Genomic DNA, 22,696 nt, shown 5'->3' on the forward strand with positions numbered 1-22,696 from the left:
GTGCACAGATTTCTGCCTCCAAATATGCTTTCAAAGTATATTATGCAACAGAGACTGGGCACATTTCAGGGTATGGAATGAACTAAAACTTAAGTAACTGAATCTCAACTTAGCTTGATATTCTGCCCCCCCCCCCCACCCTTGTTGGGTTCATTAAAAAAAAAAAAAGACAAGCCAATTTTCACTTGTGATATGATTTGTGACTATTTCACTTTATGATTTTAAAATTTAGGCAAATGTTGCTTTTGTTAAACCTCAAAAATTCAGAAATGGAGGAATATTTAAACTACATTACCACAGGCTAGTGTTATTTCCTCTGTTATGTATTTTGAGACAACATGCTAAAACCAAAGAGAATAATACCAGCATACGCTTTTTACCCAATTATGCAATTTCAGTATCTCTTGCTAGATGTTTATATTTAGAATTCATTGACTTCCACAAGCGATCATTTGATTCTCCCCAAATGCTCTGTTCAAGATACAGGCCATCCTCTTTGGACAAATGTAATATGTGAACTGGGCAGTTGTGGATGCAGCCATCAGCAATTTGTACCTTCGTAACAACTGGGACGCGGGTGGCACTGTGGGCTAAACCACAGAGCCTAGGACTTGCCGATCAGAAGGTTGGCGGTTCAAATCCCCGCGACGGGGTGAGCTCCTGTTGCTCGGTCCCTGCTCCTGCCAACCTAGCAGTTCAAAAGCACGTCAAAGTGCAAGTAGATAAATAGTTACCGCTCCAGCAGGAAGGTAAACGGCGTTTCCGTGCGCTGCTCTGGTTCGCCAGAAGTGGCTTAGTCATGCTGGCCACATGTACGCCGGCTCCCTCGGCCAGTAAAGTGAGATGAACGCCACAACCCCAGAGTCGGTCACGACTGGACCTAATGGTCAGGGGTCCCTTTACCTTTACCTAACAACTGGAAAAGGATCACAGTGCCAGAAAGTGCTGCCAGCTTATCTTTGTATCCATGTATATGCAGAACTGCCAGCTGATGTCTGGGCTGCTTGTATGTATAAAAAATGTCTTTTGGAGAAACGCCCCATATATTTTATAGCTTTTCTCACACAAGTAGGTCCTAGTTATTCCTTTGGGAGCTGGCCTCCCTAGGTATGTCCTTCTGGGTGGGAAATGGGTTGTGCAATTGGGTTCTGCATGCATCATTCCCCAACGTCATTGACCTCATCTGCTGCGAGAATCTGCTCTTGCAACTTGCTTCCCCTCCTGTCAATCAATGCACTTCCCAGGTCTATGCAGACACATTGGTCGGATCAGGCCCATAACGTTGTACTTTCCCAAACCCCGCTTCTCATGTTGCCCAAGGCAATTTGCCACCGTACATTTTGAATGGCCATGTTTGCTCTGGTCAGCCAAGGGTCTTTAGTAAAGCCAAACCTGAAACTAGAATTTAACTCCAAATACTTGAAGTGGCCCATTAAGTGGCGCAGGCTGGTTATCTAATTTTACTCTTGCAGAAACCTTTACAGGCAGAAACCTCTTATAGGCTTCCCCCTCCCCCACAATCCTTATAAGCCCCTATAATGTTTTACCTCCAAATTCTTATCGTTTTGGGGGTTCTGTGAAGACACATGCCACCAACACCAAAACATATAAATTGGTTAAAGCTGAGGTAGGTGGTCACTTTAAACACATCAATATGCTTCTGAATACCAGTTGATGGGGGAGTAACAAGAACTTCAGTCTTCTTATGTGATAACTTTGCTGAAATCATAAACAATGTAGAACTGACTAGTCACACTCCAGCTGCAGTAAAGGAAACCAGGAGGAGTATAATTGCATTTAATTTACTGCTCACCAAAGTGTTAAAAGTTTGTTTTCAACTCAAAATATCTCAAATGCTTAAAAAAAAATAATACCCCAAACATTGCAGCAAGGACAGGCTTTCATGTTTCTTCACACATGAAGCAGAACAGCAGAATATTTTCTTTATTTTTAAGTTGCCTCCCTGCAGCTGTATCTCAGGCGTCGGCCTACGCAGCACATTGCCTTAACCACATGAATGGCCCCACTAATGGCAAAGGGAACTTTCATGACGTTCAGTTCTATTGGGTGTGTGAGGTGTTTATATATTGTCATGTGTAAGCTGGACTGGTCTTAAACATTGCAGAATCTGGTCCAAGTCCACATGAACATTTTGCCCAAATGGACTGAAAGTCCATTGCTGGCTTTGCGTATACCAAAGAGTCCTAAGACACAGTTCTTCACCAGAGTTGAACAAACCTGTTCCTCACAAAGGGATAGTCCCATCTCATTTTTTCTTCCTTTGGATGTGAACACTATGCATTAAATGAACAAAGAGAAAGCAACAAGCTATCTAACTGTGTTTGGGATGCATTCAATGGCCCTAGAGGCCAATTGGGAGTCTTTCTTTGGCTTTATGGGTTATTTATTGTGGGTTAGTTTTACAATGCATTTTGTAACTATTTCCTTTAAACAAAGAAGCAGAAAGGAAGGAATACTTACACTACACCTTAAAAATAGAAAAGAAGCGGAAAAAGTGTGTTAAAGCTCTACTATTTATAGTGTGAACCAAAGATGCTACCTCACTCAATTTCCACTGGTGATTTTGATCGCATTGATGAAACCAAAGAATACCAAAGATTTTTCATGCACGGCCTGAGTCTGAAAGGGGAACTCATTCTGCTAAATCTTCCGTTTCAATTTACTTAGTGTATAAATTTGTCTTCATTCATATCTGTAATAACCACACTGGCTTATCACAACCATGATGGCAACCGTGACAATAGAGCTCTAGGCAACCGTGTTGCAAACTTTATAAACTAGGATGAGTGCCTTGCTTGAACCAAAGTGTTAAACCGCTCTTGACCTCTTTATATCTCACCTTTGAATACCTCAGCCTAATAGAAAGGCCACTGATTAAAAATAAAAACGGAATAATTCTTCACCGTGGTGCTTTTTGCCATGCTATCATGCAATGAAACTTTCTTTGATACCAAAGGAAAAATACTTGTTTTGATTTCCACTTCCTTGCTGACAAACCAAAGGTTTCTTCTTTCCCCTTGCAAGTAGCTTGAGTCCTCTACCTAGACAGGCCGTGCCTTACTTTTATCAATTCCTCCAAATACCTCATATAATAATAAATCATTAGGGTTGTGTTGTATAAAGAATCTATGTGCTAAGGCAGAAGTTACTCGTTTGCTAATTGTCAAGGTTGTTTTGAAAGTTTTGTCTTGTTTATTTGGGAAGTTTGATTTCCCAATCAAACTTTTATTGGGATTATTTTGCTTGAGCTGGGGTTTTCTTTCCTCCTTCTGTTTTGCCAGAACTGCTCAATAACCCAACAAAGATCTTTCTTCAAAATGGGTTTGGGATGTTGAGGCTGTTGTTGTTGAATAGTTTAAGAAAGGGATTCCTCACCCCACCCCACCCCAGTGGTTTGAAGACTTTTTGTTGACTTGTCAATGTCCTTTTTACAGGGTACAAACACAGATGTGTTCCTATTTTTTCTAATATTGTATGCTTTTAATTGAAATTATGATTTATATATGTTTATTAAACCAGAGCAGCTTATGACAAACTTGTATATAATAACCAATATTTTATGTTACAATATTTTGTGTTTCTGATGTTATGACCATCTGAAGTTCCATGTGCTTCACAAGACTGTTCTTTCCCCAACTGGATCTTCAGCACAGTTTTAGCAAGTGCTTCAATGTGCATTATTCTGAACACTGCCAGGTTCCCCTCCCTTCCTCCAAGATAACTTGTACACGCCAAAGTGAGTGTTTCAAGGTAGTACTTTTGTCACATAGAATGCAGAACAGCACTCTTAATGAAGTTTCCCCTCCCTTTAATTTATTTGCATTTTCCGTTAAAGGTTATTTTGTGGGCAAGAACTGCCCATCCAAAGAGCTTGACATTTGCTCCATTTTTAAAAGCACACACATTTGTGAGAGACTTTGCTTTTTGTTGTTGCTGTGATGGTGGTGGTGGTGGTTGTGTTCTTCTTCATTCATACAGATAAGAATAGCAGAATGCAGAAAACTAAGCCAACGTGAAATTGGACCTAGCTTTCAATAGATGAGCAACAGCAAACATCTTTAACAGGGCAAAGGCAATGCACTTAGATTTTCTCTGGCTGGGGCCAGTGGTGCGTGGAGTGGGAGAGACAACATAGATCCCAGGAAATGGGATCTTGCTATTACTAGATGGGTATCTCAGAATGAGGGAGAACATTCTTTCCCTTTCATCAGCTTGTAGGAATGTCCTGGAAGAATAATGTATCCATCACAAACTAGCATGCAAAAAAAAATGCTGCAATATTTTGCATGCTGGTGGTGAGGTGTCCACAATGTCCTCTGGGATTTACATTCTGCCTGTGGGCTGTGTGTATATGTGCAAGCTCACATCTAGGGTGTTCTCCAGCTGCATATACAAGATGCACTTAGATCCCTCCTGGTGCCCATGCCAGGCCCGTGATCTCTGTCTCCTGGGTGCTGCTACACTGGAGGAGGAGGCTGAAGCCTGTATAGTCCCCTTAAGCCAACACCTTTATGCTGAATGCACAATGGCTGGACTCTGGCCTTTCAAGGGAGAAAAATTCTCCCAGGCTCAAATAAGGCTAAGGATTAGGTGCTCCAGACCTTCTGGGGAACAGACAGCTCATTTCCCTCCATTTACTATTTAATCACAGAAGAAGGCAGGACAATGAACACCACACAGCAGGGTACATTTTCACGAAAGTTTTCAGGAATCGGCTTGGAATGAAGTACAGGGATTTCAGAACTTGCCTCAAGTGGGGCAAAACTGATATAGACTGTAATTCATTTCAGATGTAGGGCATTTGGGAATACTGTGGGGGTGTACTACACCCTCCCAAAGGGTGTCTTCAGGCAAGTTTCTGCTGGATTGTGGCGTGAGAGACGATGACCATTATAGCTGGGCTGTCAGGGATAACATCCCCTCTGTCTCCTTTCTGGCACTGAATGCACTGTGGATAAATATCCCTTTAAAGAACATGCCAAACTACCATGAAATACAAATATTTACTTAGCTGGGGTGAATTCAGCTTAAAAAGTTTGAATGCCTATATAGAAGGTGAGAGACTTGGTTGCAAAGAATAGGTGGGAAAGAAACTTCCTTGCCTCTGATCAAGGAGTTATGTTTATTTGCATATTCTGTTGTCACCATTCTAAAGTTTGCATTGCCTATGCAGTTTTAGGACTATAAAGGCTGATTGCTTTTAAAGAGCTGGTCTTGATCATTCTAAGGTATAAATTGAGTAAACATGCTTCCATTAAAAGGTTGTATATCAACATAATACGAAATTCACATAATTAGTGTTCTTTCCCGGTGCATTTCACGCAATATATTGCTTGAATTAAACGGTGGTATGACTGGAACAGGATTGCAGCCTTAAATGAACATATTACACTACAGTTAGTGAAATGGAGCAATAATGTGGCTCTGACATTCATTACCCTAGAGTAATCTCATTGTTTTGTTTAATCCTTAAATGAAAGCTGTGCAATAAGCTCGCTGTGGGTGAGAAAGTTTTAGAGTGCAATCCTATGCACACTTATGTGGGAAGAGGTCAGACTGAACTCGGCGGAACTTTCTTCTGAGTAAACATGCATAGAATCAAGTAGCCAGTCCACTAGTCCAGGATTAGAACTGTACAAAGTAAAATACTGGCTGTGTTCCTGCTCCTTCCATATATGGAGAGCTCCACTCAGGGGCGTAGCGTGGGGGGTGCAGGGGGGGGCAGCCGCACCGGGCACAACATATGGGGGGGCGTGCTCGCGCTCGCAGCTCTCTGCCCCTACCTAGCTCACTCACTCTCTCTCACTGCAGTGCTGGCTGTGCGAATCTGATCTGAGCTGCGGGTCGCCGCCCACTGTGGAGGGGGAGGGTGCCAGGCGTGCGTTGCGGTGCGGAGCGGAGAGAGAGCGAGGGAGGGACTATCTGGGGGAGGGACAGTGCAGCAGCCACCCAGCGCAGCGCTGAGCGCGGGAGAGAACCACACCCGACCAGCCCAGGCAGCAGCAAGAAGAAGCTGGCAGCGGCAGCAGGTTAGGGGTTAGGGGGCGCAAATTACTTGCCTTGCCCCGGGTGCTGACAACCCACGCTACGCCGCTGAGTCCACTAGTCCAGGATTAGAACTGTACAAAGTAAAATACTGGCTGTGTTCCTGCCCCTTCCATGTACAGAGAGCCCAAGTCTGGATCAGCTCCTTATATCGTGCAACTCTCTTTTCCATTCTGCCCTTATGCCAAGGTGCCAGATTGCCAAAAGGGGGCACCAGAGGACTTCAGGCAGCAGCAGAGCGAAGAGCAAATGCTTTCAGTTTCCTCTTGTGGTTGGTGCAGGCAGAGAGAAGCGGCCGAATGTTTGCTTGGGCTCTCCTGAGAGCTAAAGGAGTTGTGCATCAATGTGGAAATGAGAGCAACCCCCACCCACCCAGCTACCACCAGCCCTGCCTTGGGGCCCTCAGGTTGAGGGCACACTTCCCAACCTGGCAATACACCATTGGCATAAACAGGCTGAGTGAAAATGATGTGCTTTACTGAAAAGATTAACTCAGCCAGTTCTGCAGTCAGCACAAAATTCTGGCAACTAGCTCAGAAGTATAAATTATTAAATTAAATTAAATTAAATTAAATTAAATTAAATTAAATTAAAAAATAAAATAAAAATAAAATAAAATAAAATAAAATAAAATAAAATAAAATAAAATAAAATAAAATAAAATAAAATACAGCAGCGTGGTTTGATCTCCCTGATTGTTTGGCACAGTAGGAGCAACATTGATGCCATGTGAAGGCCAGGAGGTAGACAGACTCACACAGAGTCATGGGAAGGCATTCACTAGCAGGGAAGGGCGATGTGCAGGGACTCCTGCTGTCACTGGCAGCTGCTGCAGCAGCTGAGCTGCAAGTCATGCAGGACTGAGGCCTCTTTCCACGTGTTACTATAAAAAACTACATTCTACACCAATGCACAGCCATTTTAGGTCCATTATCCTAATCCACAGAACTCAATGGGACTTATTTCAGAATAGCCCTATATGGGATTGCTCTGTAAAAGAATAAACATTGTCCTTGCAAGTTGGGGTTGCATTTGTTCATCACTTTTGTGTTTTGTGTCCAGCCAAAAGACATCCATCCATCCGTCTGTCCACCCATCCTTCTGCCTTCAAAAGTTTGGATTTAGATGTTCTCTTGTAACTTCATTGCGTTTTCTGTCTTCAACAGCCTTTTTCTTTTCTATTTGTTTCTCTACCCGTCAGTTTCCCATGCTCAAGTTAGTTTGATTGTTTGAAATGTATAGGAAGCCAAAAGACAATCAACAGATATAGTATCAGTCAACCCAAGGGAATTTCCCTGAATTAGAGAATGTTCTTCCATAGCAGTGAAAAACAGGAGGAAGTTTTAAAAAAATAAAAAAAGAATAAGTTGTCTCTTTTCTTTATAGAAAACAACTGTCATTTATGAATTGCTGCTGCATTTCAGTTTCAAAAGATCCTGCTCTTGTTCCCACTTATTGAGTTTCCCCCCCTTTGCCAAGCATTTGTTCCTGTACTTCCATGTGCATCAGGAAGAAAAAGATAATGTACTAGGCATTGTTCTGAATTGTTTCCGTGTACCTCCTGCACTGTTTTCAGATTTATTTTTCTTCCTTTTTAAGCTTTGCTACTGATTTCATTTTATGACTTACAATATCATTGGCGGTGTTTGCTAAGCAAAAAAAGAAAGAAAGAAAGAAAGAAAGAAAGAAAGAAAGAAAGAAAGAAAGAAAGAAAGAAAGAAAGCAAATGATGTCATTATGCTTTTCAGTGTTAAAAAAAATGTTTCAGCATTTATGTAGTCACAAAAATGTAGTAAATAAAAGGTTGGAATTTCCAGCACTTTACATTTAGTGGACTCTTGCGTTCTTCTGTTTGCCTAGGATTGGAGCATGCAGCACCAATGGCCACTTCTATGGTCAATGACGATAAAGGGTTGGGAGAAAAGCGACCTGACCCCCGTTAACAGAGGGATGGTGGAACTAACTGTAAATGTTTGCAAACTTTTTCCTACCCTGCAGAGATGCCTCCCTTAGAAAACAGTCTCATCAATGGCATTCGTGACCGAAGATCTGTAAATGAAAAGAGGCTGCTCGCATTTGCCTGACTCCTCCAAAATTCCTGCAGAAACAGGTGTGAGTGTGAACAGTGCCGGATTTACGTATAAGCTAAACAAGCTATAGTTTAGGGCCCCACTCTCTTGGGGGCCCCCCAAAAATTAAAGAAAAAAATCCTGGGTGTACATTTCCAAAATATAAGATAAAAAACAAATAAAATAAAACCTACATACAGTTAGAGCTTAATAATTATTTCACTATTAATATACTTCTTAATTGTATTTCAGTTCAACAATTACTTTGATAAAATACATCTTTTGTTAAGTGCAAATGGCTTTAGATACATATTAGGTCCATATTTTCCATATAGCATATATTCAACACAAAAACCTGCAACAATTTGTTGTTGACAATGGACAGCTGGACATATAAAGGGCCCCATTACCTTCAGTAGCTTGGGGCTTCATCAAACCTAAATCCAGCCCTGGGTACAAAAATGACAGACCTGACCAAAACGCATTCCCAGTGAGACACGGGAACACAAGCTGAAATGACACAAGCCATCACAAATTCAACAGAAAGGCTAAATTAGACGAATGAATTGTGTGAGGTGCCCCCTTAGAACTTGGACCACCTACATGTCTTCAGACTGTCATGATACCTACAGCCCAGTAGACCCCTAGGCAGGCCCAGCCTTTGGCAAAGGTCAAAGCCCTCTCAGGTGTCACCAACCTTTTAGAGCTGGGGGGAGGGAGCACATTTGAAATGTTGAAGCGCCATGGATACAGTCACAAAATGGCTACCATAAGGGGTATGGTGTAATGTAAAATAGCTGGCATAAAGTGTGGCATAACTGAATTAGAGTGTACTTACTGCTGCAACCCAAGAAAACCTCACGCTTGCAGTGGAAAGTCAGCTATGTTGTACTGGCCCGGATTGTGGCGATCACACAATATTGATCCCCTCCACCAGACATACAAGGATGTTGCTGTTGAACAACAAAGCCTTGGTCCCCTTCCTGCATCCCCACCAGTGCTCTAAGTCAAACTGTTGTGTATCTTCCACTGCACTCGCTTAGAACCTTTAGAAAAGTACCGTATTTTTCGCTCTATAGGACGCACCCGACCATAGGACGCACCTTGTTTTAGAGGGGGAGAACAAGGGGAAAAAATGCTCCCCCTCTCTGCTCAGCGCCCTTCAGTGAAGCGGGAGAAACGGAGCCCCTTCCATTTCTACTCCCGCTTCGCTGAAAAGGGCATTGCGCAGCTCTCCCTCTCTGCTGAAGCCAGGAGAGTCTTGCTCTCGCGGCTTCAGCAAAAGGAACCCGAAGCTTTCGGAGCGCAGCGCGAGTTCCCGCTGCACTCCGGAGGCTTCAGGCGGCTATCCCTGAAGGCTGGAGAGCGAGAGGGGTGGGTGTGCACTGACCCCTCTCGCTCTCCAGGCTTCAGCGAAAGCAACGCGAAGCCTCCGGAGCATGGAAGGAGCGCTCCCTCTGCGCTTTGGAGGCTTCGCATTGCTATCGCTGAAGCCAAAGAGCCTGCATTTGCTCCATAGGACGCACACACATTTCCCCTTAATTTTTGGAGGGGGAAAAGTGTGTCCTATAGAGCAAAAAATATGGTAATTGCTTTTGTGAATCACAGGTCCACTCCCATCCAGGCTGCAAGAGTGAGAGGGAGGGTGGTGGCAGCTAGGGGTTTAGCCAGTGGGGGGACCCCTACAGGTCATGTCCCTGGATGGAGAATCTGGGGGTGGAGAGTGAAAGTGAAAGTGAGAGTGAGAGTCCCTTCCCCTTCAATCTCACTCTCGCCCTCCCTTTCACCCTCACCACGGTCTCTATCACAGTACCCCTACTTCTGTTTGCTCCTCAGCTGAACACAGTCTAGCTCCCCCTCCCCCCGCCAGTGGCCCAGATGTTTCTAAGTAATTCACAGAAAGCCAAGGTGGAACTGGCCTCTTCCTTGCCAAGTGATTTGATTTGCCTGGGAACTAAATGATGGAGATATAACTAGCGGAGGGCTGGCTCAAGACATTTTGCTGCCAGAGGCTGAGTAGAAAATGGTACCCATTTCTCCAACTCATGGTGCACACTGCCAATGTCTGGTCAAGTTATTTGGCACCAGAGACTGAAAAAGCCCACAAGGTTGGCTCAAAATGCAGTGTGTTTCTACATCAAAGTCACTTGTCTCAACAAATGAAACTGATGTGTAGAAAATGTAACTTGAAAAAAGAGACATTGCACATACCTTTGTAAACCAATAAATCTTTAATAAAAATACATTCATTTATTTTTTTAAGTCACTGTTCTGACCATATATACCTGTATGCATACTAACAGTAAACTTGGGGCATGGGAAAATGACAGAATAGGAAGCTAAGCTACTGTGACTCTTTCTGCTGATTTGACTTGATGGTGTAGAGACAACTCGAGCAAGGTTGGATTGGAGCCCCTCCAGACTGTTGTGGTTGTGGCTACTACTGCTGTTTGTAGGTATATTCCACATCCTTGATGTGACAGCAATGCACTAATTATGGTGGATTTATACTGGCCTCCCCATACATCATTTGACTTCCTTAGTTATCCCCCTAATGTTACCGCATTTTTTGCTGTCTGGAGGGGCAGGCTGCACTTTAACACAAGAAAAAGAGGATGAAAAGGAAAGCAGAACACTTGTGAGATGAAAAGTTACAGCATTTCAGCAGGAAGTTGCAGGGCATGAACTGATTGGAAGCAAAGCTATTTGCCTGCCCTGAAACCTTTGTAGGCAGAAATATCACTGAAAGTGGAATTGTGTACAACCACCCTGATAACATCATCATAACAACTACCAGACCTTTAGAAGACATCTGAAGGCAGCCCTGTTTAGGGAAGCTTTTAATGTTTGGTGTATTATGGTATTTCAATATTTTTTTTGGAAGCTGCCCAGAGTGGCTGGGGAAGCCCAGCCAGATGGGCGGGGTATAAATAATAAATTATTATTATTATTATTATTATTATTATTATTATTATTATTAGCACAAATCATCAAGAATGCCCATCTGAAGGGGGGCCCAGTCTCTTTCTCATCTTACCTTTCTGAAGATGTTATGGACAAGCTCATTTCCAAGGTCAACTCATAAAGGGTGAGAATGTCCTCTAGGTGGAGCACTGAGAAAACAAATGAAAAATAAGATGGATTGGGGGCAGGGGGAGAATGAAACGTGGTTTCACAGAAGATGCTAAGGATAGCTGTAAATCGCAATTGCATCACTTCTGAATGTTGTCCACGTAATTTACAAAGTGCAATTAAAAACTGAACATCCACTCTGATCAATGTTTAAAAACTTTCCTTTTGTTGGAAATGCCAGAACTGTGCAACAAATGCCAGAAGGCTGTATCTTTGCTAGACTGTTGCAATAAGAACAACAACATATTTTATTGCCCTCAGTTCACAGATTATCTGGTTTTTTTATGCACACATGCACACACACACACATTCCAAATTTTATTAGGACCAACTGACAGGTCAAGTTTTCCAATCTGTATCAGGCTAGAAGTTATACAAAGCAGTTGATAATGGGAAGAGGAGGAACCCTGCCCTCCCCCACCCCTCAAAATTGGGTTGATGTTGTAACCATGAGGTCTGTATCTAGACTCAGTCCCATAATGTGGACATTGCAGACTTGATTAATTAGCTTTTGTGCTGCAAGTCTCATGATACACCTAAGAGTCTGGGGCAAAGAGCCAATGGCTGACCTACATTTTTAGAAGTCTACCAATTACACAGATGCGTCTCCCGCCTTAAACAAACGATAGATTCCTTGTTATTTTGCTAGCAGAAATCAAGAGCAACAGTCTTTATAGTCGCAAACCTGGAGATGAGTTTAACGAATTTTTAGCTGAAAGAAAAGGGTAGTAAAAGGCAATGACCTTCAACTTTGGGGGGCCCCAATATGTTATTGGGGTGGCCAAAGGGGCCTTGGCCTCTAGGAGTTGGCCCCTGTTGGAGAGGATGGGGATTCAATTCAGTTTGCATTTAAAGGTGAACTTGTCTACCTCAAAGGGGTAACCTCCAGGCCTGTCTGTCTGGCCTCAGGACTCCTGAACCACACCCCTCATGAGCCCAGAGTTGCAGCCTCCTTGAGTGCTTTTGGCTGGCTAGGAAAAGCCCCCAAAGTCTGCTAATGCTTCTTGCTTGCCTGGATGAAGGACAGTTGTAGAAACGAGCTGATTGCACATAGGTACAATTTACATTTATGTCTCTGTCCACTTTTGCCTCTAGCCCAGTGGAAGCCTGCTCAGAAGGAAACGTGTCTCTCCACCAGAAAAATATTCCCTGCCCTGGTCTAGCCTAAAAGCTGGCCTGCAAATCAACCAACTGATCAAGAATATTAGTGACTGCCACAGCTTTGTGCAAATGCTCAGAGGTCAGCTCACACTGACAGCAAAGCAGGGAGTAAGGGGTGGGTGGGCACAGTGGGATAATGTGGGGGGGATGGAGGGACATGGCCCCATGCACATTTTTTGAAGGGGTGTGATAAGGTGCCACCACAACAGGCTCCCTTATTGAAGCCTGAATCGGCTCATCAAGCCTGACCCTCAGCAAGCCTGACCCGTGGATGGAGAGAGGAGTGTCACAGCAATGCTGCTGCCCACTCTCCTTAGCTGTGGCACACCGACCGCAGCAGTTCCACCCCTGGGTCAGGCTTGACCTGGGAGGGGGGCCACAGCGGGCTTCCTCTATGCCCTGTGCCCCTTGGGGACATGCCCCACATGCCCACCCAAATGTCTCCTGCAGAGAAGCCTCACAACTGCATCATCCTCCACATATGACACAAGAGGCAGAAAGGAAACACAAAGGTTAAGAAGTCTTTGGCCTCCATGTGCCACTCTCGTTGGTTCTTGACATCTCTTGAGCCAATGTCTTCAAAACAATCATTTTCAGTTTAGATAATGGAACAGGGAAGTCGATGAAACACAGATAGCCTTCAAGCACAAAAATCACAGGAGTCATCACGGACAAGGTCAAAACCTGTGATTTAATAATGGCTTCAACTTGCTCTCTGCCCAGATACCTGAAGGGTTACGCATCCTTTTGCCTCTAAGGCCTTTGCATTCCTTGAGCAACTGACAGGCTAGCTTACGCGATGATAAATCTCCCTGTGTGACCCACTGGCCTCACTTTACACACAGTGCTTAAGGTGGAATGGAAGCCCTGCTTTCAGTTTACCTTTCTGGACATTCCAACTTTGCTAAATTACATGCAGGTGGCAAAATCAGAACACAGTGCATCCTTTCCCAAGCTGGGAATTCCCCAAATATTTTGGACTACAGGTACTATCAGCCCTAAGGAAATGATGATGTGAGTTGCCAGGGGAAGACTGTGGTTCAATGATAGAGACTCTGCTTTGCATCAAGAAGGTCCCAGGTTCATTTATGCAGGTAAGGCTAGGATTATAGACCTTTATCTGAAATCTTGGAGTGCTGTTGCCCACCAGGGTGGATAACACTGAGCTAGGTAAACCAAGGATATGACTTGCCATAAGACAGTTTCCTAACTCTGGCATGGAATGAAGCATGATGGGCAACATTCATTCAATTCATTCACTTTCCACTTTTCCTCCAAGGATCTAAAGGCAGCATACATGGTGAGGCAGTTTAGGCTGAGAGATAGTGATTGGCTCAAGGTCGCCCTGCAGACTCCATGGCTGAGTTGGGATTTCTATGTGGGTCTCCCCAGTACCAATCCTATACTGAAAGCCTGGCCTGTAGCCCTCCAGATACTGCTGAACTACATCTCATGGCCATTGATCGTGTTTGCTGATGGGAAGGTGGAAGATCCCCCACATCTCCTCTAGGCATTGAATCATGCTGGCTCCCATTGGCCATTGAGTGCCAGAGTTCAACTTTCTCATTTTGCTGTGGCTCATTTGGGTGTGATCACTAAGCAAAGGCTTTCTCATGATGCCAATGCCTTGTGTCATCACTCTGAAGAGCTCTGGTGTGATGGGCGAGGCTCACCCTGGCTTCAGACCTAAGCCCTTCATTAGGGCAGCTCTAAGGCCCTAAGCACCAGTCTTTTTGGCAAAGGAAAATGCTGAAGATGGATGGGGCAATCCTGAGAACACTCTTCGAAAGCCACACCCCATTCCCTTATGAATGCCACCTTTCATCACTATTATGCAATTGCAGTTATTATGACAACCACTCTTTGTCAAGAACCAAACGGTGAGCGGAAGTGCCTTTCTAGGAGAAATGACCGTGTATGTCATGGAAAGCCTACTGTGGTTGGACCATTTGTGGGGTTCTGTAAATGTCTATGTGAAAGTTGTGGCAGTTTTGGTTGTTTTTTTTAAACGCCAGATTCACACCAGTAAAACTTTTTAACAATCACAGCTTAAAATATTTTTAAGCACCTGCATGGAATATTTTTGTTTAGGCAAGCCTATCCCAACACATAGATGTTGATATGTTGTTGTTGTTGTTGTCATTCATTTCATTTCTATACTGCTTCATATTTTAAAGAAAAATCTCAAAGTGGTTTACAACCTGCATTAAAACAACAAACAAAACAATCCTAAAGAAAATACTACGGAAGAAAATCAGATATGAAGCATATATCCAAAGTGACACAATTAACAGGAAACTAAAATATTACCTTAAGAGATTCCAAAATGAGCACATACAACAAAATTAACAAAAGAACCTATCTTTAACATTTCAAAATCAAACATAACAAAAATGCACATTTAAGGCAGCATAATGAGCAAGAGAATAAAAACATTATCTTAAAGATAGAACACATTTGTTGCTGTCTCTGCCATGGGTGGTTCATGGCAGTGGCAACTGTGGAAGCTCAAGCTCAGAGACCTGGGTCTGCACTAAGAGACCTGGTGCCAGACAGAGACGCACAGGGACTTCAAGGTCACTTGGTCGGTATACTCGGTTCTGTATACCTGAAGGAGCGTCTCCACCCCCATCGTTCTGCCCGGACACTGAGGTCCAGCTCTGAGGGCCTTCTGGCAGTTCCCCCATGGTGAGAAGTGAGGTTACAGGGAACCAGACAGAGGGCCTTCTCGCTAGTGACGCCCGCCCTGTGGAACGCCCTCCCACCAGATGTCAAAGAAGTAAACAACTACCTGACATTTAGAAGACATCTGAAGGCAGCCCTGTTCAGGGAAGTTTTTAATGTGTGATATTTTAATGTATTTTTAATCTTTGTTGGAAGCCAACCAGAGTGGCTGGGGAAGCTCAGCCAGATGGGCGGGGTATAAATAAATTATTATTATTATTATTATTATTATTATTATTATTATTATTATTATTATTAGCACGTGGCTTCCACAAATACATCTCTTACTTCAACAACTCTCCATATTTCCCCTCCCTACTCAACCATACAGCATCTGCGCCTGGTTTTACTGTTAATTCTAATTGTTTTTAAATGTTTTCAATTCTCTGAAACTGTTTTTACTGCTAAAAAACATTAAGAAGAGCCTGCTGGGTGAGGCCAATGACCCATCGAGTCCAGCGTCCTGTTCTCACACTGGCCAACCAGATGCCTGAGGGAAACCTGCAAACAGGACCTAAGCACAAGATTCCCCCCTTCTTTGTTTTGTTTTTGAATTTTTTATTGGAAATTTTATTTACAACATAACATACCCCCCCAATACAGAAATACAATAAGCATAACATACAACAATACAAACAACCAAATAAAAGGCTTCCTTTATCCTGTATCTGGTCTCCTTATTTACTTCTTATAAGCTGTTTCCTTTATGAATAATTGTTAAGATTTTTCCAATTATAACTTAAATATCCACAAAGTCTCCTGCAGACATTAATCGAAACAAGTCCAGGTATGTATTTTAGGGCACTGTTTTGTGAAGTATTCTCTGCATTTTCCCCATGCTTTTTGAAACTCTTGTCTAGTGTGATCTCTAATCGCCTCAATTTCTTTTTTTCCAGTTTTTAGCAATTAGGATCCTTGCCGCTCCTGTGGCATAGAGGAATCCTCTATGACTCTCCCCTTCTTTGGTCCCAGAAACCAAAGTGTTGCTACCTCTAATTGTGGAGGCAGAGCAAAACTAAGGTGGCTACCAGCCACAGATAATCCTGCCCAATCCATTTTTGAAGCCATCTATTATTTTTTAATAAGATATTTATTAAAGTTTTCAGAAATAATACATCACAATACAGAAAAAACAGAAAAAACAAAAATGCAAAAATACAAAAAAATAAAAACAATTTAAAAAACACAAAGAGTTTCCATTTACTTATTTTCTTTTAACTTCTTTTCCAGACCTCCTCATACCTCCCTTTCTTATATTCCAATTCAGGTTGTTTGTTCAGCAAATCCTCACCATTAGTTCTCTTACTTATTTCAAAACCTCATTTTCCATATCTCTTAAGCATTACAGCTGAAAACCACTTAATTTCTATCCAGCATCATTCTAGCATTCCTTAATTTTACAATATTTCTGCAAATAGTCTTTAAACTTCTTCCAGTCTTCTTCCGCCGACTCTTTTCCCTGGTCTCGGATTCTGCCGGTCATTTCTGCCAGTCCCACCATTTTTGAAGCCATCTAAGCTGGTTGCCATCACTGCCTCTTGCAAGAGCAAGTTCCAGAGTTTAACTATGTGCTGTGTGAAGAATAACTTTCCTTTATCGGTCCAGAATCTTCCGTCTCCCATATGATATGTGACGATCAATTGAGACAACCTCCCCAGACCCATGGAAGCACCTCGAGAGACCTATTGGATTTGTCTTTAATATGCATTATAAACTGGTTCTAAGTAGAGATTCCAACTTTAAGCTGCTGTTATGCCCTTTTCGAAGAAATGACGGACTAGCTGCTATTGTTGTTCACTACATTTTATGTTTAGTACATGCGAAAAAGCATAAACATACATTTTCATTTTTTAAAAAGATCTTCCGATATTCAGCTCCAACACGATGGGAGAGAAAAACTTCTCTGTATCCACATTCTCTTTGACATGCATTACGGTATTTGATAAACTTCTATCATGTCAGCTCTTACTCACCTGAAACATCCCAAATGCTGCAACCTTCCCTCTGAGGGGAGTCACTTCCACCCCCTTGTTCATTTTGGCTGCCCTTTTCTGTAGGAATAATGTGCAGAAGCACGCTGGCAAGCAAGCTCCAAGCAAGCTGCCGGCTAGCTCTGCTGAGGCTCCTTTTATTAGCAGAAGTCAACAATTGGAAAACCACCCTGAACTTAATGTTTTTCTATCTAAGCACATTTCCAGCGTTAGCAAATACATGTGTCAGCAGGTGTTTCCCTTAAATGTTCCCCCGATACTTGATACTTGACTGCGTCCCCTGTCATGCTCCAGCCAAGCGATATGTCTAACAAACAAATTATGGGAGGACAAAAGGTGGTGGGGGGGAACGACCCTGTTTTCTAGCCAAGAAGGTCAGGGAAAGAAGGCGTAACGCTCCTGGACATACTGTTGCATGTCTGGTGTGAGGTTTGCCTTTGCAAAGCGGAGTGTTACCTCCACACTTTTCCACATCTACAATATTATTTCTGCATAGATGTAGCTTTAGAAAGAATTACTATCATTTAAATAGAAACACCATCCCAATGTAGTGGGAAAGACTGTGGGATTGGGCGACCTGTTTGCCTGCCCTGCTGTCTAAGTGCAAACTGTTGATGGGCAACTTCAAAGCCTATCCTGCTGGGAAATGATATACAATGAATTGAAAAGGATGTTCAAAATAACTTTTATTTTAAAAACCAGAAGCTTTTCCTTTGGGAATTATAGGGACAGAACAACCTAATTGTACAGAAATTTATTTATGTATGCAACTACAGCAGCAAGAATGCTACTTGCCCCAAAGTGGAAAGAAGCAAAGGTCCCAGTAAAGGAAGAATGCATATAAAAACTTGTGGAATTTTGCAGAAATGGCAAAACTTACCGGAAGAATAAGAAATCAAGGTAACAAACTTTTTATAAAAGAATGGAAATGGTTTATTGAATATTGATAAATTTATTGATATTGATAAATTTATTGATAAATTGCAAACAGATAAGAACATTAGCAGGATTATTGTAATTACCTGCAGTTTTATAAGAGTATATATTTAAAGTAGATAATTAAATAAGCAAATTAAATGAATTTGGATATGCAGAAGATTAAAAAAATATATCTTGAGAAACCACAGAAAGAGGGGGAAGGAAGTCAAATTTTGAAATGTAAAACTAGTGAAATGTATAAACTTGAAAAGTATAAATAAAACCTTTTTTTAAAAAAACAACCTCTTCTGCTCTGCTTTCTTAGGGTTCTTTCTCTTCAAACTGGACTTGGACTGAATAGCCCTTCAAACAGAGAACTGCGCTCTGCAAATTAGGGCACAATGTATTTCTTCCTCTTGCATTTCTATCTGATGAATTGCAGAACAGAGCAATCATGTTCATTATTTCATCCCTAGGTGCATGACCTATTGACTTCTCATTTTGTAATATTGAATTCCATTCTATTTGTTATTTTATTGCATGAGTTCACCTTGTTCCTCACAGGTAGGTTCCTGATGCCTATCTTTATTTGCCTCTCAATTTCAATAGCAAATTTCATCACATCCCTTCTCCACAGCCACTAATGAAAATATCAGCTGTAACAAGGGCTGTCAACCTGTTAAGCTGACAGGTTTAACCAATTTAAGAATTTCCATGTTGATGAAGACCCTGGCTTAAAAAAAAAGAAATTCATCGCTGTCAGCTACAGCTATTTTATCATTGGTCTGCCCCCCCCCCCATATGTTTTAGGCCACAGGTAGGCAAACTAAGGCCTGGGGGCCAGATCCAGCCCAATCCCCTTCTAAATCCATCCAGTGGATGGTCCGGGAATCAGCATGTTTTTACACAAGTAGAATGTTGTCCTTTTATTTAAAATGCATCTCTGGGTTATTTGTGAGGCATAGGAATTTGTTCATTTTTATTTTTATTTTCAAAATATAGTCCGGCCCCCCCACAAGATCTGAGGGACAGTGGACCGGCCCCCTGCTGAAAAAGTTTGCTCACCCCTGTTTTAGACTATGGGCTCCTCCAGAGATGTGTTGTATTGAGGATGTATTCTGCATCATGCTCTTGACACAAAATAGTGCGTTAGTGGTAGATTTATTCTGCTTTAGCTTCTTCTGAGATTCTCCCCCAGGGCTGCCACCTTATTGCTGTCTGGAGGGGCTATTGCACAACAAAAGCGGGACAAAAATAAACCAGAACATTTGTGAAATAAAAAGTTGGGGGATTTCAGCAGGAAGTTACAGGACATGAACTGACTGGAAATGAAGCAGTGCGACCACCCCAAAATATTTTTTTATATCATTTCTGTTTGTAACAAAATATGTTTCAATTTATTTTCTGTGTTAATAGTTTTCTTAGTCTTTATTTTTTTAAATGAGTTTGTTTAATTATTAGATTTCCTGTGTGGGTTTCCCTTTTCTCTTCTTCTTCCTCCTCCTCTCTTAATGGTTAATGTGTGACTAATTGTTAAATTGTGTGGATAGATTGGATTTGTGGCAAGTTGGATACAATGATGATTAACTTGAGAGGTTCAGCGAGTCACGTAGTCACAGTTTGAGTGGCATAACTGACTAATTAATAACAAGCTGTGTAAGTCGTCAGACTTAAATGAACATTATGCTTGTGAGCAGCTGCTGTTTTTAACATTTGCCTTTCTCCTTCCACTTAGCTCTTTAAAAAAATGAAAATTCATTTTTATTAAGCTTTTCAAACAGAATTCAAATGATATAATATAAACATCAAAGCATGAAATATCAGATGCAAACAGAGTACATTAACTGAGGACATCTTTTCTTTTTCTTTTTAAAATAATATTTATTAAGTTTTCCAATTTAACAATCCAATAAAAGCCACTTTAAAAACATTCCAAATTACAAAATAATGGTGTTGGGCGATCTGTGGCTGAAGCTGCCCCTCCCGGCCCTGGGTGGGGGAGGATGATTACTCCCATCTCATCCTCAAAACGTTCCATGCGAAGCAGCTCCGATGTTACAATCAGTCCCTGCCATGGCCAGCCAAACCAGAAGTTGTTGACTGAGGACATCTTTTCACTAGCACTGGATACAATCTGTTTTATTCCTGGGCATTGATATTGGTTTATTGTAGAGTTTATGCACCATTGAAAACTATATCTCAGGAATAATTAAAACCTGCACCAAGGCTTGTTGGCATTCTGGAAGGTCCAGGGTTACAAGTTGCTTTGATTCTTAGTGAGCACCGGTTGCTTCACTCGACCATGGTTTATTGTAAAAGCCACTATAATTTCAGACCCCAAAAGGAAACCATTTGCTAGGTTTGAATGCCTGCTGGAAGGAAATGTCATCTTTCAACTTTGCCTTCTTCAAATATGGTGATGCGTGAAAGGAGTTGGTCATTGTGCAAGAGCAAACCTTGGCTATATATAGATCATGCTTTTCGAGGAACAACCCATGCCACACTCTTGCATTCGTATCTAACACTATGCCAGAAATTGGGTGGGTTCTTTTCTTCTTTCCCAGCATAAGTAAGTAAAGATAAAGGTAAAGGGACCCCTGACCATTAGGTCCAGTCGCAGACGACTCTGGGGTTGCGGCGCTCATCTTGCTTTATTGGCCGAGGGAGCCGGCGCACAGCTTCTGGGTCATGTGGCCAGCATGACTAAGCTGCTTCTGGCGAACCAGAGCAGCGCACGGAAATGCCATTTACCTTCCCACTTTGACATGCTTTCGAACTGCTAGGTGGGCAGGAGCAGGGACCGAGCAGGGACCGAGCAATAGGAGCTCACCCTGTCGCTGGGATTTGAACCGCCGACCTTCTGATTGGCAAGTCTTAGGCTCTGTGGTTTAGACCACAGCGCCACCCACATCCCAAAACATTTGTAGTAAACCATAAAGTCTGGCTTACCGTGATTTGTGAATGAAGCCAATGTGTTTCAAGAAGGATAAGGCTATCAATGTCTACTAGCCACAAGGGCTATGGCGTGTCTCCACTGTCAGAGGCAGCAGGGCTTTGCATAACAGTTGCTGGGAATCACAAGTAGGGAGAATGCTGTTGTGTTCAGGTCTGTTTGCAGGCTTCCCATAGGCATCTGGCTGGCCATTGTGAAAACAAGACAGAGCGCTAGATGGGCCATTGGTGTGATTCAGCAAGCTCTTCTTATGTTCTTATGCTTTTCAGGGGTGACTGTGACTGCAAATCCAATTTCTAGCTGTGACTTCTTACTGAATTTACAATGTGTCTCTGGGCAAAATGAGGCATGGCATCTGCTGTGTACTTTGCCATGACGACGGTCCTTTTTTGTTAAAGAAATCGCTTGAGCAGAGCAAGGTAGGGACAGGATAATCCACATCAGGACCGTGGTACAAGGGAAGGAAATCTTTAAAGCCTTCTCTCTCTCTCTTGCAGTCGGAATCCCCCACTCCATGGCTGCTATTTGCAAAGGGAGGAAAGCACCCACTGGGGGCAGTGGAAACAGGATGCAAATGTACTGATGTGTGTATATGAGAAATACTAATACGATGAAAGTGGAAAGTTAAAATGGTCCGTTGATTATGATTGCTTGTTTTGTTTATTACATTTAAATCCCATTCTTCCTCCCAAAGGCACTCAAGGCTCCAAACACATCTGCAATAAAAACACAATAAAAAATTTAAAAAGTATTGAAAACATTTAAGAAATGTCAGAAACATCTAAAAGCAATAACATATCTAAAACAAATTTGAGAACAGATGCCACCAAGTCATGTGTCTGGATAAGCCTGCCAAAACAGAAACATTTTCAGCAGACCTCTAAAAGCTTAATATCTATAGGCAGGGAGTTCCACAGTACAGGTGCAGCCACTCTAAAGGAATGTCTCATTTCAAATGCATAGTGGACATGGTGTGGCGCTTGTTGAGTGCAAGTTCCATGGTACACATTTATATTTGGTTGGGGCTCACTGATCAGTTGGCAAGGACTCACTGTGCCATATGAAATGCCAAACCACAAAGGCATTTTTTTATTTATTTGGTGGGGTTTCTGGACAGTGAAACCTATTATGCCATCATTGGCTCCTACATCATATCTAGATATGCTTCCTTTGAGGGGTGATTATTCAATGACAAACACTGAATAGGGAACACGGCAGGCAATACTAGCCAATTTAGTTTAAATATATGTCTATTTGATCACCGATCACTTAGTAAAGACCTGATGTGCAATCTTTTTAAAAGCAAGCAAAGCACTGTGGCATACTTTTTCTGGGTGGAGCACCCGGACAACTGTACCTGTTGAGTAAACTTGTACATTAGTACTGCATCCTGTATCTTTTGCTGCTTAGTTTGCTGACGGGAACACTTCCATTTACAAATTATCTCACACTGCAATTTAAACATTGCTACAAGCCAACAGAGTGGACTCGGGTGGTGCTGTGGGTTAAACCACAGAGCCTAGGAGTTGCCGATCAGAAGGTTGGCGGTTCGAATCCCTGCAACGGGGTGAGCTCCCGTTGCTCGGTCCCTGCTCCTGCCAACGTAGCAGTTTGAAAGCACATCAAAGTGCAAGTAGATAAATAGGTACCACTCCAGCAGGAAGGTAAACGGCGTTTCCATG

This window comes from Podarcis erhardii (assembly GCF_964252035.2).
Source record: "Podarcis erhardii genome assembly, chromosome: 14".
Taxonomy (NCBI): Eukaryota; Metazoa; Chordata; class Lepidosauria; order Squamata; family Lacertidae; genus Podarcis; species Podarcis erhardii.